The sequence below is a fragment of the Aquarana catesbeiana genome, linkage group LG03 (genome assembly GCF_042186555.1).
Source record: "Aquarana catesbeiana isolate 2022-GZ linkage group LG03, ASM4218655v1, whole genome shotgun sequence".
Classification (NCBI taxonomy): Eukaryota; Metazoa; Chordata; class Amphibia; order Anura; family Ranidae; genus Aquarana; species Aquarana catesbeiana.
The window spans coordinates 212,680,195-212,698,047 of NC_133326.1; the positions used below are offsets into that span (position 1 = coordinate 212,680,195).

Genomic DNA, 17,853 nt, shown 5'->3' on the forward strand with positions numbered 1-17,853 from the left:
CTTTGTGAAATCCGGATGCAAGAACCATATGTTTACCTTGAGACTCTGTCAGGGCTGGGCCCTTAGCAGCTCCCTTCTCTGTGCTCAGGCTGCTCAGCTGCTGGATAATTGTCAGCACTCACTGATCCCTCAGTGGCTCACCTGGTTATCATTAAACTGCCTTGTTCATTCCTTTCCTGCCTTCACCTTGGTCAACATATCTGGAGATTCTCTGCTGTGCCCCTGTGAAACACTTCGCCCGGCTGATTTCTCTTCTGGTTCCTGATCCTGTTCTTAGGCCTCCGACTATGCTGATCTCTGAAATGGAAGAAGTCCTGCGAGCCACCACTGCCTAGATGCCTGAATTAAAAAATTACCTAAAAGCTGCTAGCGTTAAACACGTCACATATACCGTGCAGAAACAAATGAATAAATTATATACGCTGCTCTAAAAAGTGATATTAGTTGTAGTGTACACCAAAAAGTGTGTATATTGCTTCCAAAATAAATATTGAATCAAATGAATAATAGATTAAATACTTATATGAGTAAATACATAAAATAAATGCATATAACATATAATGGTAAACTCAATTTAAAAGCTAAGTCAAAGCACGCATGTGAACCAACTCTGGGCTCTTTAGGAGTGTCAGGCTCCTGGGCTCCTCAGCATATCCATCCGGGATAGCTTTACAACGCTGCCAGAAAAATCAGTCTTCTCCTCACCACTCTCTCTCTCCGGTCACAGACTCGTTATAGAGCCCACAAACCCCTTCCAACCGTCCACATCCAACTGTCTACTTTTCAGTGTCGCTTCAACTAGTTGAAGTTGGGAGGAGTGGTGAGGAGAAGACTGATTTTTCTGGCAGAGCCTGACACTCCTAAAGAGCCCAGAGGTGGTTCACATGCGTGCTTTGACTTAGCTTAATTGTAAAGTTGCACACTCTAAGGTGAGCGTTCAGTACCTAAGGGGGGCACCTGAGTGATGACACCCTAGCACGTCTTGGATCACATACCAATTTGTTTTTCAAATTATACGGACTATATTATCATGTTATTAGTGGTGCAGCTGGATGCTACTCATATGCATATGAGCACCTTGTCATATGACCTGAACCAAACATTTTGCTTGTATTGCTTTTTCCAGCACAGTCATTAATGACATTTTTGAACACTTTATAACTGCACAGGAGAACTTTGCTGTATTATTTGTATATGCCTTTGGTATTTTAAACACAGTTATGCACCAAGCACTTTTAAAGTGAGTTTACCATTATATGTTATATACCATACATTTATTTTATGTATTTACTCATATAAGTATTTAATCTATTTATTATTCATTTGATTCTTGATTAATTTTGGAAGCAATATACACACTTTTTGGTGTACACTACAACTAATATCACTTTTTAGCGCAGCGTATATAATTTATTCATATGCTGATCTCTGGTTTCCTGATTACTGGCCTGTCTGACTACCCACTTTGCTTACCGATCCCTGACTTATGTTTTTGACTACGTTTACTATTATATTAAAAGGTATGATTTTTTTTACTGTATTTCTGTCTCAGTCCGATTCATGGTTCCTGACAGACTCCAACTTGGAAACATCTTATACTTTGTGACATCGGGCCTTAACTGTTTGGCTTATCCCCTGCTCCCCTGGAATTCTGCCCCTTTTCCTGTCCACAATACAAGTGACTTACTCAACACATTGCTTCAGTGTTATTAAAACCCTATCTCTGACCAATCTCAGATCCAAGTAACTAAGAATTTTGATTTATTCAAACTTGCTTGGAGAGACTGTTGGGGCAACTGATTGCTTCTACCTCTGTGGACACTGTGTAACCCTGGGTAGTCATTTTCAGGTCTCAACGGGTTCCCAAATTCAGATATACCAACCACTATGGCTTTCCATAGTCCCTTCCAACAACTATAAACATCAAACTTGATAATATATATCTATATATATAGATATATATATATATATATATATATATATCTATATATATATATATATATATATATATATATAGAGAGAGAGAGAGAGAGAGAGAGAGAGAGAGAGAGAGAGAGAGAGAGAGATAAAATGATAATGAAAATGATAAATTGTGAAAAAATTATATTGCACAACTGTGAACCAATTATACCACCTTCAGAATTTTGTAAAACTGGCAAACAAAAAAAAATGTAAGCCAGCTCCCCTATATCCTCTCCTATAGCCAATATGCCTCAGTTTTGTGAGAAAGCAATACACAGGACCAGCAAAAAACAAGAGGGGTGGAACCTGTGACCCTGAATAGACTTGAAGAAATACATTTTACAATAAGAACAGAAATCTTGAGCAGTCTAACTGAGGGGTGGGCAAAAGCCACTGACAGATTCAGGAAGGGTCCAGGAATCATCTGTGACACTGAACTATGAGAAGGACCAATGCATAAATCTGAACCAGATGGAGTTAAAGTTCTTTGCAAAACAGGGGAATCTGCCATCGACCAAACAGAAGACCAACATGATGCTCAAGACCAGGGGAGAAGATATCACTGCCAAACAAAAGGACTTCACCTGAATGAACACTGAGCCCACACCAGCAAGGGGCTGTCAACCAAAAATCTCCAGAATAGGTGAAGCAACATAACTTTTAAACAGGGGTCCCCAACCCCCCGGGCTGGGACCGGTGCCTGTCTGTGCCCTGTTGAAAACCGGGCCGTGCCCAGGCTGCAAGGAGGTGAGCAATGGGAGAGCAGAAAGTTTACATCACCCTGGGTCCTCCTGGATACATTCTGAATTGTCATAGGCGCAGGATACATTCTGAATTGTCATAGGCGCAGGACCATGTAGTGCGCATATTTCCCGGATTCCCCTCTCCTGAACTTGAATGCTGGATTCCTAGGGATGCCATAGGGGAGAGGCTGCAAGAGACTTTATTATGCACAAAATCCTCACACATTGGCAAGGTGCATCTGATGGCTGTGGTGGCAGGCTTGTGGCAAGCTGCATCTGCTGGCAGGCTAGTGGCACGCTGCATCTGGTGGCTGTGGTGGTACACTGTATCTGGTGGCTGTGGTGGCACGCTGCATCTGGTGGCTGTGGTGGCAGGCTAGTGATACGCTGCATCTGGTGACTGTGGTGGCAGGCTAGTGGCACACTGAATCTGGTGGCTGTGGAGGCAGGCTGCATCTGGTGGTTGTGGTGGCACGCTGCATCTGTTGGCTGTGATGGCAGGCTAGTGGCACACTGCATCTGGTGACTGTAGTGGCAGGCTGTATCTGGTGGCAGGTTAGTGGCATGCTGCATCTGGTGGCTATGGTGGCAGGCTAGTTGCACGCTGCATCTGGTGGCTGTGGTGGCAGGCTAGTGGCACGCTGCATCCGGTGGCTGTGGTGTCAGACTAGTGGCATGCTGCTTCTGTAGGCTGTGGTGGCAGGCTAGTGGCACACTGCATCTGGTGGCTGTGGTTGCAGGCTAGTGGCACACTGCATCTGGTGGCTGTGGTAATTTTGGATATTCTGTCTCCACCTGGGTTTTGGGGATACACCTGTGTGCTCGCTTTCCCTACAGGTAATCCTGCCTCAGCTCCCGGGATAGACCTCTCAGGCAGTTCCCAGGTTCTAGATTCACAGGTTTCAGGTCACGCTGACATGTCAGTATATGAAGAATGGGTGACTCCCTCCTTCTATATATTGATAATATCATTCTTTCCAATAAACGATGATTTATGAGACCGTATTGGCTTTACTTTTATACTTTCTTATAGATATGGATGCACCCGCCCCTAAGGAAGTGTTTGATTCACAAAACATGTCGGGCATATTAGGATGCATCTTGTTCCATATGGATGTTTTTAAGTGTTTTGTTTATTTTTATGTTATTATACCATCTTTTCCTCAAGCGATATTAAACCATGGAGAACACTGTCCCACATCACATAATGTACTGTGTTATGATGCTAGGAATTGTCTTTGTGCATATGATCGACAATACGCCAGTTGTATGTTAGTAACTCATATAGCATGATTTACTGTTTGGACAACAAATACATATACTTTTTACAAATTGACTGTTTCTAGCCTCACTATTTATACCTCATTTAACGTCCCAAATGTTTTCTATATGCACTTGTTGGGAAGTAATCTGCTTTGGACACTTTGCTGACCCTGTTGAATGCCTAAAGGGGGAATGAAACCTTAATTTTCCATACATACATTGAGGAGCTGACCAGCCCTGCGATAAGTGTGGTGGGAGCCCCAGGACAGTAGCCAATATGGCCTTCCAGACAAATCCGCTCACTGCCGCTGTAACCCCGAACCTACATTTTTTTAAAATTTGGCTGCTGTTGCCACTTGGTAGGTGGCTTTGACCTGTAAAATTAACTCTGTACATCTAGATATTACAAAAAAGAAAAAAAAATGCACTAGAGATCAATAAAGTGAAGCAGCGGCTATAATTGTGGCACACCAAACAACAAATAAAAATGGAAAGCCGCGCATTAAACTGATGTATACATATTATATAAAAAATAAATATGTGAAAAAGTTTTTGAAAAAACTGTAAAAAAAGAAAATTCCTAGACTGTCCAATGGTTGTCACTTGTTAGTTGAATTAAACAATTAGAAGTCCCAACTAATAGTTAGCATGCTTACCAGATGGCAAGCCAAATCAAGCAGATGGCTTAAACCCAGCCCAGGCCTTTGAGAATCGATCACAGTGGAATTTTGCAATTTTCACTCGTGTAATTGGTGTAGATTCGCAAAAAAATTCAACCCAAAAAAATATAAAATGACATAGCGTAATACTGACAAATGACTTGGAACTAGCAGGTACCCACAAAAAACCTCCAAGATACTGGCAACATACATGTGCGAATCATGCGGTTAAGTGAATCAACTTCCAGTGAAGAGAATAATGGAAACACCAACACCACACGGAGAGCCTGCTTACCAGATAATATAAAACAAGTGCAGATATTGTAATCAGTCAAGTGAATGCCTATCCGTGAAGGGGTTAATATGTGCAGCAAACCGCATGGGGAGCCTGCTTACCAGATGTCAGATAGCAGTGAGCAAAGAAAACAACCGCCAGAGGAAACGATCTCCTTAATATATAGAGCGATATAGATCCGTCATAGCTGGCAAATCAGGAGTGCTGGCTCCTTTTCTCTCAATGCTGCTTCTCTGAACGCCTGGTCTCCACAGGAAAGAGTTAGCAGTGGAAAGTGGAAACTGCAAACTTGCAATCAGTGTGTTTTTTACTAAAACTGAAGAATGCAAATCTGATTGTTCTGTCGTATTCACAACCTCCACCTTTTTTTGCCAGTTGGGTTTTTTATTGGTACTGATGAATTATAATGTTTTATGGGAGGTGCATGATGTGTTGTCGCTAGTGGTTATTCTAACAAACAGCTACTAATGTACTGTCGGACAAGACTATTCCTATGCATGGTAGGTCTGCTTTCTGGGAGCCAGTGGGTTTTTGTGGCAGAGAGATGGTTGGGCCAATTACTGTAGCTTTATGTATTATCCTGTACTGGATTTCCTTTACTACCCCAAATGGCTGATATCTATATTATCTCCTGTGCAGGGTCTTAATTCTACTATCACGTGATCCCTGGTATTGTACTTCCTCAAAAGGTATCCCCCCACATTTGTATCTTACAAGAAACTCACTTACAAGGGAGTAGAATTCTGGGACTTAAAACCTAGGTTGGTATGCATATCATGCTAACTACTCCAGCTGTAGATATCAAAGAGGACCCAGGGGGCGATATATATTGATAAATAAAAAAAAAATGAAAAACAAAATGTGACTACCCAATATCAGCAAATAAGTGAATCCCCAGTGAAATAATATCCAATAAGTGAAAGAAAACCCGCAATAGTCCAATCTTTAATCCCAAAAGTCTTTACTTGATAATTAGTCCCACATATGCACAGAGTAAGAAAGACAGGCACTCCACCCAGTTACACAAAGATCTGTTCACCTCCAGTTATGGCCTCAAAAATCATAAGATGTCAAAAACAGCATTCTCCCCAAAAAAGTAACCATGATACTCTACGCTCCACGTTTATTTCTCCAAAAATACTCCTTTGCGCATCAAATCAGGCAAACAGACAGAACAGAAAGGGAACTGATAGTGCTCACTAATATACTTTATTGGAATAGCAAAGGTATAAACACACATATAATAATAATAAAACATTGCTATATTGATATATGCTATGATTCATGATGTGAATATGATTGTTGGTGGAGCCGGCAGGGAAAATCAGAAGAGGATCAGGGCTGTTCTGTGTAAAACCATTAGACAGAGCAGGTAAATATAACTGGTTTATTATTTTATAAAAATATAAATTAAACCTTTACAAATCACTTTAATGTCTGTGGCTTTCTGAGATCTAAATATTAACTTGTTTAAATCCATCCTTTTTCTTCTGTACCCTAAGGCAAAGGACCTGGCGGCTTCTGCCCCACTCAAATAAGTAAAATTAAATATTTGGGTATCCGGATACGAAGGGAGCTGAATTGTTCATAACGTGGCCCCTTTATTACTACAATTAACATGAAAAATGCTCCTCTTGGGTGAGCCTCACCCTCAATTTGATGGGATGTGTTCCTCTTCTTAGGATGATGTTTCTGCCAAAATTCAACTATGTTTTTAGGAATTGTCCTATCTGGCTGTCAGGGGCGTTCCTTCAAGAGATGAACCAATGCGTAAGCCAATTTATCTGGAATGGGACCTTAACGAGACTAGCAAGATCTACATTACATATGCCTGTCCAGACAGGTGGGTTAGCTTTACCCATTTTCCAGGTTTATTATTGGGCTGCAGTGTTGGTCATGGTTAGGTGGTGGTTTGCACAACTATTGGATAACGCTGAAATGTTTCTGAAAGATGCTTGCTTGGGACCCCTTTCAGAGTTGAGTAACTTGGTATTAGTGGCCCAAAACATATCCTGGCTCCCTGGACCAACTAAGACCACCCTCACAGACTCTTTCCACTTTCTAGGAATTGGCCTCCAAATTAACTTACCTAATCGGTTGGTATTCTGGTAATTTCAATTGTGCCATGCTGCTCCATTCCAATATCCACATCTACCTGTCCTCCAAGCTGATCCAATAGAGAGATCGCTGTCCTGCAGAATACTTCCAAAAGCTTTATTGCCTCTATATACACTATATTACCAAAAGTATTGTGACACCTGCCTTTACAAGCACAGGGACTTTAATGCTTTGTGCACTGGTCCAAATCATTTGGTGTGGGGGGGAATTAGTGTGTGGAGTTGTTTTTCAGGGGTTGGGCGTGGCCCCTTAGTTCCAGTGAAGAGAACTCTTAGGGTGTCAGCATACCAAAACATTTCGGACAATTTCATGCTCCCAACTTTGTTGGGACAGTTTCGGGATGGGCCCTTCCTGTTCCAACATGACTGCACATCAGTGCACAAAGCAAGGTCCATAAAGACATAGATGAGCGAGTTTGGGGTGGAGGAACTTGACTGGTGTCCACAGAGTTCTGACCTCAACCCGATAGAACACTTGTGGGATGAATTAGAATGGAGACTGCGAGCAAGGCCTTCTTGTCCACATCAGTGCCTGACCTCACAAATACACTTCTGGAAGAATGGTCAAATGTTCCCATAGACACACTCCTAAACCTTGTGGACAGCCTTCCCAGAAGAGTTGAAGCTGTTATAGCTGCAGAGGGTGGGCCAATTCAATATTGAACCCTACGGACTAAGACTGGGGTGCCATTAAAGGTTATGTGTGTGTAAATGCATGCCCCAATACTTTTGGTAATATAGTGTATGTCTCTTCTTTGTGTAGGTTTGCCCAAAATGGATGGATTGTGGGAGCAGTGGAAAAGAGATATCCTCAGTCTGGACAGGGAGGAATGGCAAGACTGTCCTGAAAATTGTTCCAAATTGGTAATTAGTTCCAGAGACAAATTGATTCAGACATTTCTGCACACATAGTATATTATACCCCGCAAAGACTATAGGATTTATCCCAAAATATCTCCCACTTGCCCATGCTACCCAGTGGATTCTGAAAAATATCTACACATGTTCTGGACTTGTACAAAACTGCAAAACTGTACCCCACCACCACTAGCCCTGTTAATGGATCTACCTAGTTTGTAACAACCGAACCTGATCATCTACTAATCATGGTACATCATCACCGCTGCATTGTGCTTGTAAAAATGCAATCACTATTTGGTTATAAATGTTTTCTATGCCATGTATTTCAATAAATCCTAAAAAACAAACAAAACACTTCTCCCTACAGCCCCCCATATGTGGAAAAATACCATCCTCTTCACATTCAATCTATCAAACCGTACATTCTTAAAAATCCCTCAACAACTCACTGATTGGCTGCATCTATGCTACCAAAATGACTATCCTTCCCAGGTTACTATATTATTTTTTCGCACGTTCAGTTTTTTTTTCCCTCGTTTGCCCTCTAAACTATACATAAAAATTATATATTTTCCTACATTTGACATCATAGTAACCCTATAATTTCCAGACAAACTATGTTTGTAGTCAGAGTCTGGATACTGGAATATGACTTACCCCAACTACAGCGACCCAAGGTATGCCATGGTCGCAAGGAACAGTATGCTTAAAAGAGGGCATACCCTGAGGATGAAATATGCAGTATAAGGGGTATGGGTGGGAGGGAACCAGAAAAACGCTAGCCGATGAGTGTGTAGGAAAGGAGGGGGGATTATAAGCTCCAGACTCCTCCTACAAACTCAGGCTAGCCATTGGCCAGCCTTCTAACTTATAGTCAGAGTCCGGATACTGGAATACGACTTACCCCAACTACGGCGACCTGAGGTGTGCCACGGTTGCGAGGAACAGTATGCTTAAAAGAGGGCAAAAATACAAGAACTAGGTAAGCATGGTGAAGTTTAAGGTAAAACATGTGCACAGTCAGTCAAGCAGAGTAGCAAAAGCTCGTTTAACTTCCTTGTGAGGATCAGGAATATATTGAATATAACAGGATGATTTCCAACGACCCATGTATTTGATGACGTGGGACGGGACCATTTGCTTGGATGCCACCCCAATCCTAAAGGAATGACCCGAAAAATGTTTTGGATTAAATCCCAAACTAACAAGCAAAATTCTAACATGAGAGATGACCTGTCAGGAAGCCAGAGGTTGCGTAGGGAAAGGCAGTAGTGGGCTATCAAGAGGAGCCGCTGCAAACATAGAGGATAGCTGGTCCAAGAGATTAACTGGACACCAGATGGTGTTGGTCTTGTAACAATTGGTGATGAAACCCTGACCAGTCTGCCGGTTTTTGTTATTGGGTAGTTGGAGTGAAAAGTGATCAGGATATCTGGCGAGACTACCCTTGAGGAGCACTGGTGCGTTATGACTGGCTTGGGATACCTCCCCGGGTCTGAGGAAAGTAACCGAAGTAACTCAGAAAGACAGCAGCCTTGAGGACAAGGCTGGGGCCTGAGCTAAACGGTGACAGGGACAACAAATCAGACAGTCCACAGAACATCCGGCCGGTGATTGGCAGACGTGTCAAACGTGACTGACCCTGATTTCTCTGTATACCTTTCAAAATGGCTTTAATGGGATGAGCTGCATAAAAAAGATGGTCTATCAGGATCCTGAAGTGACAAAGTGCCGAATACCCGAGAAGTACAACTTGATGGTATTGAATGAAAGTGACAACTTGCCATGGCAATAGGCAGCATCTCCGACCGAATTACAAGGATAAAAGGGACATGAACCTAGAAAAACACCTCCAAGCCGTCTTGTAAGCCTTGAGTGTATTTACTGACAATGAAGAATTCAACAGGTAGGCAGCCTGCAGCCTGAAAGCAGCTAATCCATTGTCAATGTGGAAAAAGGAAGTACCGGCTTGCCCACCCGATCTGCTTCCGGATGCTGTAGGAAGAAACGCCGAAAATCAGAACGAGATAAGGCGTCAGCAGCCACATTACAGACACCACTGATGAACTCGCCCTGAAAATGAAAATTGTGCATGAGACCCAACCATGTCAGCCTGCGCATGAAGGACATTATGATGAGCGACCCAGATCTACCCTTATTGATGATTTCGGCTGTGGCTGAATTATCGGTAAAGAAAAGGACTGTGTGGACAGACCAAGTGGGAGCCCAAGTGACAGCTGCTGTGACTATTGGATAAATCTCAAACAGAGCAGAAGTCTGAGAAAACCTGGCAATGTTGAAAACCTCGGGGGCTGTGGACCAGCTAACCATTGACATCCACAAATTGCTGCAAAACCCACTGAGGCTGCGGCACTCAAAAATTGGTCCCACATGAGCAGATCAGCAGCCGCGTCAGCTTGTAACCTCACAGCTGAGTCTTTGTCCTGGCACAGAGGTAGGAGAGCCAACAACCTAGACACAAATGACCTGCCCTAAGGAATAATCCTCATGGCAAAGTTGAGCATGCCTAACAGAAACTGCAAATCCTTCTTAGAGCAAACAGGGGACCTGACAAGATTGTGAATAATGCCACAAATACTATCCAGCTTCTCTTGAGGCAAACTAGCGATCATGCAATTTGGGGTCAAGGGTAATACCTAGGAAAGTAATCACTGTGGAAGGCCCTTCCACCTTGTGGGCAGCTAAGGGGATGTTTAAATCAGCAAACAGTTCCGTGAGCGATTCAAGATCCTTGGGAGACTGCGCAGGGCGCTCTAATAGCAAAAAATTGCCCAAATAATGAATGACCCTCTGACACCCTTTGCTATTGGACAATATCCAATTGAGAGCAGAGGCAAATGTGTTGAAGAGCCACGGACTGCTCTTGGACCCAAACGTCAACTTCGTGGCAAAATAATACCGCTCCCGCCATTTGAACTCATGCCACTGCCAAAGGGTTGGATTAATGCGGAGGAGTTTAAAGGCATCTCAAATATCTGCTTTGGATAACCATGTGCCCCTACCTGACTGCAAAATTAATGTGCTAAATGGCCAAGTCCACTGACGAATATTGCAGCAAAAATTCTTCTGAAGGAATAAGAGAATTAAGACTAGGTATGTGAGGAATAAAGAGCAGATAAGTCATAGATTAACCAATGTTTATTAGAAAATTTACCCTCAACCACACCGATGGGGCTGACCCTCCACATACTAAAAGGTGCAGCAGGAAATGGCCCTATGACAAACCCCTTGGCTAACTCGACCTGTAACAATTCACCTACTAATAGGGAATTGCTGGTGGCAGATAATAGGTTAGCACATTCAAAAGTCTGCGTAGGTAAAGTAAGGAGGCCCATGTGAAAACCGTCAGAAAACCCCCCTGCGAGGAATTCCCTGAGAGGTGGGGATGGTTGGTCTAACAACCAGAACAAAATTGTCCCTAAAAAATAGTTTGGAGGATCACTGTCCACTGATACACTTCTCCCCTCTCATTTTGTCTACCTCTTTCATCCTATCCAACACCTCTCTCCTCCCCTCCAACTTGTTCTGTCTCCTCTGCTATTCACTATCAAGTTCAGCTTTTTAAATTCATATTCAGATCCAATGGTATATTTTATTACTCATGCAGATGCATTGGATTGTACCACACCGGTTAGAAATGTTCATTATAATAAAAATTGATTTCGCGCTATAAAAATCTATCACCTCAGAGTAAAGTGCATACAGTAATACAAAATCACTAACCATGCAGTGTCTAAAAGTGCTCCATAGTGCAACAATATATCAAGGTGCTATGTGCATCAAGGTGAAAAATCAATGACAATGTAAATAAAAAACGTTAAAATAATCAAAAGTTCATAATGTGCATCAAAGTCTATATTGTGCTGTTCCACTAGGATCATTCAGTGAAGGTAAAAAGTGATATTAATCTTGGGTTTTCTAATCCGGTGGCACCGGGCTCTCTAGACTCTCACCTTGAGTATAAATATTAGGGGCATTGAAACCAAATTCTTTGTTCTTTGTGATATGGTGATGTAGAAGTGAAGCTTCTCTGATGTTGCAGCGATCTCTCTGCTTAACAGTACCTGCGATTTGTGAGAACAAAGAGGGTTGCCCACCTGGGCTCCACCGGTCCGGTGGTATAAACGGGAAGGGGAGAGAGAAAAGATGCCTCCGATGGTGTAGTAAGTTTAAAACAACTGACTATTTATTAAAAATTCAAGTGGTCTCTTACATGTAAACAAGTTAAAAACAGCATAAAAGGTAAAAGAGTTGAGGAGCGGCGTTGGAGACGCCTCCTTACTAGCTTCCGGTTTCGTCTATGCTCGGCCACGCCCTACGCGTTACGTCACCGCCCGTGACTTCAACTGGGGACAGTCCCCAGTTGAAGTCACGGGCGGTGACGTAACGCGTAGGGCGTGGCCGAGCATAGACGAAACCGGAAGCTAGTAAGGAGGCGTCTCCAACGCCGCTCCTCAACTCTTTTACCTTTTATGCTGTTTTTAACTTGTTTACATGTAAGAGACCACTTGAATTTTTAATAAATAGTCAGTTGTTTTAAACTTACTACACCATCGGAGGCATCTTTTCTCTCTCCCCTTCCCGTTTATACCACCGGACCGGTGGAGCCCAGGTGGGCAACCCTCTTTGTTCTCACAAATCGCAGGTACTGTTAAGCAGAGAGATCGCTGCAACATCAGAGAAGCTTCACTTCTACATCACCATATCACAAAGAACAAAGAATTTGGTTTCAATGCCCCTAATATTTATACTCAAGGTGAGAGTCTAGAGAGCCCGGTGCCACCGGATTAGAAAACCCAAGATTAATATCACTTTTTACCTTCACTGAATGATCCTAGTGGAACAGCACAATATAGACTTTGATGCACATTATGAACTTTTGATTATTTTAACGTTTTTTATTTACATTGTCATTGATTTTTCACCTTGATGCACATAGCACCTTGATATATTGTTGCACTATGGAGCACTTTTAGACACTGCATGGTTAGTGATTTTGTATTACTGTATGCACTTTACTCTGAGGTGATAGATTTTTATAGCGCGAAATCAATTTTTATTATATTTATGCTGAGTGTAAGTGAACACTGTTAATTTTGCTGCTAGTCATAGAGACATCATCACCGTTCATTGGCATTATTTTACACATATATAAGCTAAGCTCTGTATAGGAACATTCACATAACTTATATACTCAATTTAGCGCGAGGGATCACATTACACTAGAAATGTTCATTGATGTGTTAATATCACAACAATCGTGCATCACAGCTTTTCTGCTTTGGACAGAGTGGGAAAGGGTTGGAATCTCCATCAATTGTATACCGCTGTCCCATTGGGGGATCTCCTCTGATTTATTGTCCTCATCAAACAGTAACCTCTCTATTGGGTACTCAGGTAGCAGAAAACATTTTTAGTAGACTTCACCAAGGATAGAATCTCTTACCATATTTTTAATGTCTGTGCCTTCCTATCCCAGGACATCTGATGCCTTTATTTATTTCCCTGGTGTCACAAGGACTGAAAGTGTAGGGAAATCGCCCTAGTGGAATACAATAAATACCAAACAGTTCTACCTAAAACTGCCATTAGGCTCCGAGTTACTTCCCATCATTCTTTGCTCATTGTAATTAAAGCAGGATAATTCTCTTGGTCACCTTACATAGTAGCAAATTCTTGCCAAATCATAACTCGGTCTTGTAATTGACTCCTTTTTTTAGTCAAGTGTACCTGTCTCATGTGCTGAGTAAACATCCCTAGTCCTAGCCTTATATCGAGTAAACAGTAGTTATCAATTTCTGATGAATATTCCCACGACCCCCCCGAGCAGCTGGAAAAGTTCCCATAAGTGTTTCCTTTCCAATTGTTAACTTAACTTGGAGACAATCTCATATTAACCAGTTACCAAGCCAAATGACGGCGACAGGGCGGTTGGATAACTATGGCGTCCTCCCAGAATCCTGCTCTCACGTGCACCCGAGATCATCCATGACTGTCGGGTCCTCACGGATCACGGTAGTCCGGCTGATCGCGGCCGTTTACCATGTGATCGCTCCGTGAAATGACGGAGCGATCACATGTAAACAAACTGGCGTCATGTCATGACGCCGGTTCCTCTCTCTACTCTGCGTACTGATCGGTACAAAGGGGGAGGGATCGGATGGCAGCAGCGCTGTGGGCTGGATGTGTAGTGCCCACAGCGCTGCTCTGTGACAAACAGTCACATCCAGCCATCCATCCATGCTCAGCAATACCCTGCACTACTCTGCAATGCCCTGCAATACTCTGCAATGCCCCGCAATACCCTGCAATACCCTGCAATCTGCAATGCCCCGCAATGCTCTGCAATACCCCGCAATACTCTGCAATACCCTGCAATACTCCGCAATACTCCGCAATACCTCACAATACCCTGCAATATTCTGCAATACCCCGCAATACTTTGCCATACCCAGCCATACTCTGCAATACTCAGTGATACCCAGCCATGCTCTGCCATGCTCGGCCGAACTCGGCCTCTGTATGTGGCCAGGCTGTGGAAGTCTCACACATGTGGTATCGCCGCACTCAGGAGTAGGAGAATCTATTTTGGGGTGTCATTTTTGGTATGTACATGCTATGTGTTAGAAATATTGTATAAATGGACAACTTTGTGTTAAAAAAAAAATGTGTTTTAACCACTTCCCGCCCGCCGGCTGTCATACGACGTCTACAGGCATCATTCAGATATCAGCTTTTTCAGCGATTCCCTACACCATAAGAATGATCATAGCGGCTGTTCCGCTGCTTGATCGTTCTTACGGGAGGCTAGAGGGGATGTCCCCCCCTCCCGCTGCCCTCAGGTGCTTCTACTGACTCACTACTACGATCGAAGCCAGGATCGTTTTTTTTTTTTTTTTTTATTTCAGGCTTCCCAGCCTAGAAGTGAGATGTGGGGTCTTACTGACCCCATATCTCACTGTAAAGAGGACCTGTCATGCCATATTCCTATTACAAGGGATGTTTATATTCCTTGTAATAGGAATAAAAGTGATCAAAAAATTCATTATTTGGAAAAAAGCGTCAAACTAAAATAAAGTAAAATGAACAATTAAAAAAAAATCTTTTTTTCCCCTGTGTCCCCGTGTGCTCGCATGCAGAAGCGAACGCATACGTAAGTCCCGCCCGCATATGAAAATGGTGTTCAAACCACACATGTGAGGTATCGCTGCGATCGGTATAGCGAGAGCAATAATTTTGGCCCTAGACCTCATCTGTAACTCAAAACATGTAACCAGTAAAAAATTTTGTTGCCTATGGGGATTTTTAAGTAGCGAAGTTTGGCACCATTCCAGGAGCGTGTGCAATTTTGAAGGGTGACATGTTAGGTATCTATTTACTCGGCATAACTTCATCTTTCACATTATGCAAAAACATTGGGCTAACTTTACTGTTTTGTTTTCAAGCACAAAACTTTTTTTTTTTTTCCCAAAAAAAAAAATCGCGTTAGAAAAATTGCTGCGCAAATAACATGCGAGATAAAAAGTTGCAACGACCGCCATTGTATTCTCTAGGGTCTTTGCTAAAAAAACATATATAATGTTTTGGGGTTCTATGTAATTTTCTAGCAAATAAATGATGATTTTTACATGTAGGAGAGAAATGTCAGAATTGGCCTGGGTGCTCCAAAATGCCTGAAGGTGCTCCGTGCATGTTGGGCCTCTGTATGTGGCAACGCTGTGTAAAAGTCTCACACATGTGGGGTATTTGTACTTTTCTGGCATGTTAGGGTCACAAGAAATTAGATAGGCCGTCAGTACTTCAGGTGTGATCAATTTTTAGATATTGGCACCATAGCTTTTGGACTCTATAACTTTCACAAAGACCAAATAATACACACCGATTTGGGTTATTTTTTACCAAAGATATGTAGCAGTATAAATTTTGCCCAAAATATATGATGAAAAAATTACTAATTTGCAAAATTTTATAACAGAAACAAAGAAAAATGCATTTTTTTTTTTACAGAATTTTCAGTCTTTTTTCTTTCATAGCGCAAAAAATAAAGAACCCAGCGGTGATTAAATACCACCAAAAGAAAGTTCTATTTGTGTGAAAAAAAGGACAAAAATGTCATTTAGGTACAGTGTTGCATGACTGAGTAATTGTCATTCAAAATGTGAGAGCACCGAAAGCTGAAAACTGGTCTGGTTATTAAGGGGGTTTAACTGCCCAGTGGTCAAGTGGTTAACAGATAGCCTCAGTCCAGCAACAAGCTGAAAGAGCTGCTAATTGTGTTCTCTGGCTCTCCAAATTCAGGAGGACTAGGTTTTTCAGCCTTCATGGTACAGCAATGTGAGAGGACATTAAGCTCCTGTTCACACTGAATGCGACTTTGAAATCCTGCTACTTCACTTGAAATAGCAGGATTTCAAAGCCACCGGTCAGTGAGATTTCAGGTGCAAATTGCCTGACATCTGAGCGACTTCTTGCACAGATGTCTATGCAAGTCACACAAGAAAATTGTAAAAAATATCACAGGAACCTTTTTTAAAATCAGTGCGGCACCGCAAATCAGAGTCGCACTGACTGATGTAAACAGTTTCATTGCTGACAATAGGGGGCTAAGGGTAGATTTATGCATCTAAATCTCCCTTTCCTCTGAAGCCTAACCAGCATTCAGATTACGCTCCAGAGGCTGGTGACTGGCAATGAAGAAGCAATGTGATGTCTCTTTGCCACCCTTTTTCACTCCCATTTTTGCTGACAAATGCACCGCAACTGCTTGTGGTACTTTCCAATTTACTTAAATGTGTAGCATTCGGCAGGCAGCAAGCTACATGCCAGTAAACTTTTCCGCAAAGTGAAGCATAGCGACTCTGGCATGTAAACACCCCTGTCCTCTGCCTATTCCAGCTTAAGGGGGGGCGGGCCGGTTGGCAGGCAGCAAAACATGGCTCAACCACACAATTTTTCCACCCCTCCCCCCACACGTCTAAATTAATTTGTCATTCTATTTAATTTTACTTTAGCCATTCTGTATGTAGCACCCCTCTGCCCCCCCCCCCCCCCCCCCCCCCCCCAAGGCAAAGAAAACCCACACGGACACTATAAGTTAGTATTTCATCACTGCGTGTAGTCTTCAGCAATAGTAGAGCAATGTGGACAGATGGGCACCAGTCACTATTAGATAAAAAAAAAAAAAAGCTTTCTTCGTCTCTCACTCAATACTCCAAAAGAGAGGGTAAGGGCACAGGACACCAAAGGACTAGCAGACTCCAGAAAAGAGAAACAAGTTACAGTCTTCATAGCTAAAGAAAACAAAACATGCCACAATGGGACACAGATGGCAAAAAAACTAAAACTGACAGGGGTTGTAACCCTCTCTTGCTTTATCCTAAACGTTTTGCATTTAGTGACACTTTAAAGGCAACCAATCACTTTGTGAATGTTGCTGCTGACTGTAAAGCACTTGTCCATTCAGCTGGCAGCATGTTGGGGTGAAGACACCATACTCCAGTGAGGTTCCAAGCTTCAGATCCCAGCTTCTCTGGCCCCTCAGGATATCTGTAGTTCCCCCATGGAATTAAATCCTCGTCTTTCACATACTAGGCCTTTGTCCAGCCACATGGCCACCTTCCTCATGCCTGAGAGAATTCAACAGCCAAACAGCTTCCCGGCCCCCTCCTTAGTAACCAGTTATATACAGCGAATGTACACCTGAAAAAAAAAAAAAAACGAAACGAAAAAAAAAACAAACACACACACACAAATCCCAAAACACAAATTGCTGCAAAATCACGGTAAAAACGCGGTACTTTGATGCGGGTCCATTGAAGTCTATTACATGCAAAACGCTGCATTTTGCGTGAAAAAAGTCCCCAACCGTTTCCAAAAACGCAGAGGCACAAAAATGCATTGATGTGAACATGTTCCATAGAAACCAATGCTAA

The 17,853-nt window shown here is 42.5% G+C and overlaps 1 long non-coding RNA gene across 1 annotated transcript in view; it reads left to right on the forward strand.

Annotated features, from left to right (window-relative positions):
• The window catches only part of LOC141131926 (uncharacterized), a 140,883-nt gene extending 132,734 nt beyond the window's left edge, over positions 1-8,149 (forward strand). Inside the window, exon 3 of the long non-coding RNA XR_012242842.1 lies at positions 7,803-8,149. This is a non-coding gene — a long non-coding RNA (uncharacterized lncRNA). The remainder of the gene's footprint in view (positions 1-7,802) is intronic.
• Positions 8,150-17,853: the final 9,704 nt, after the last annotated feature.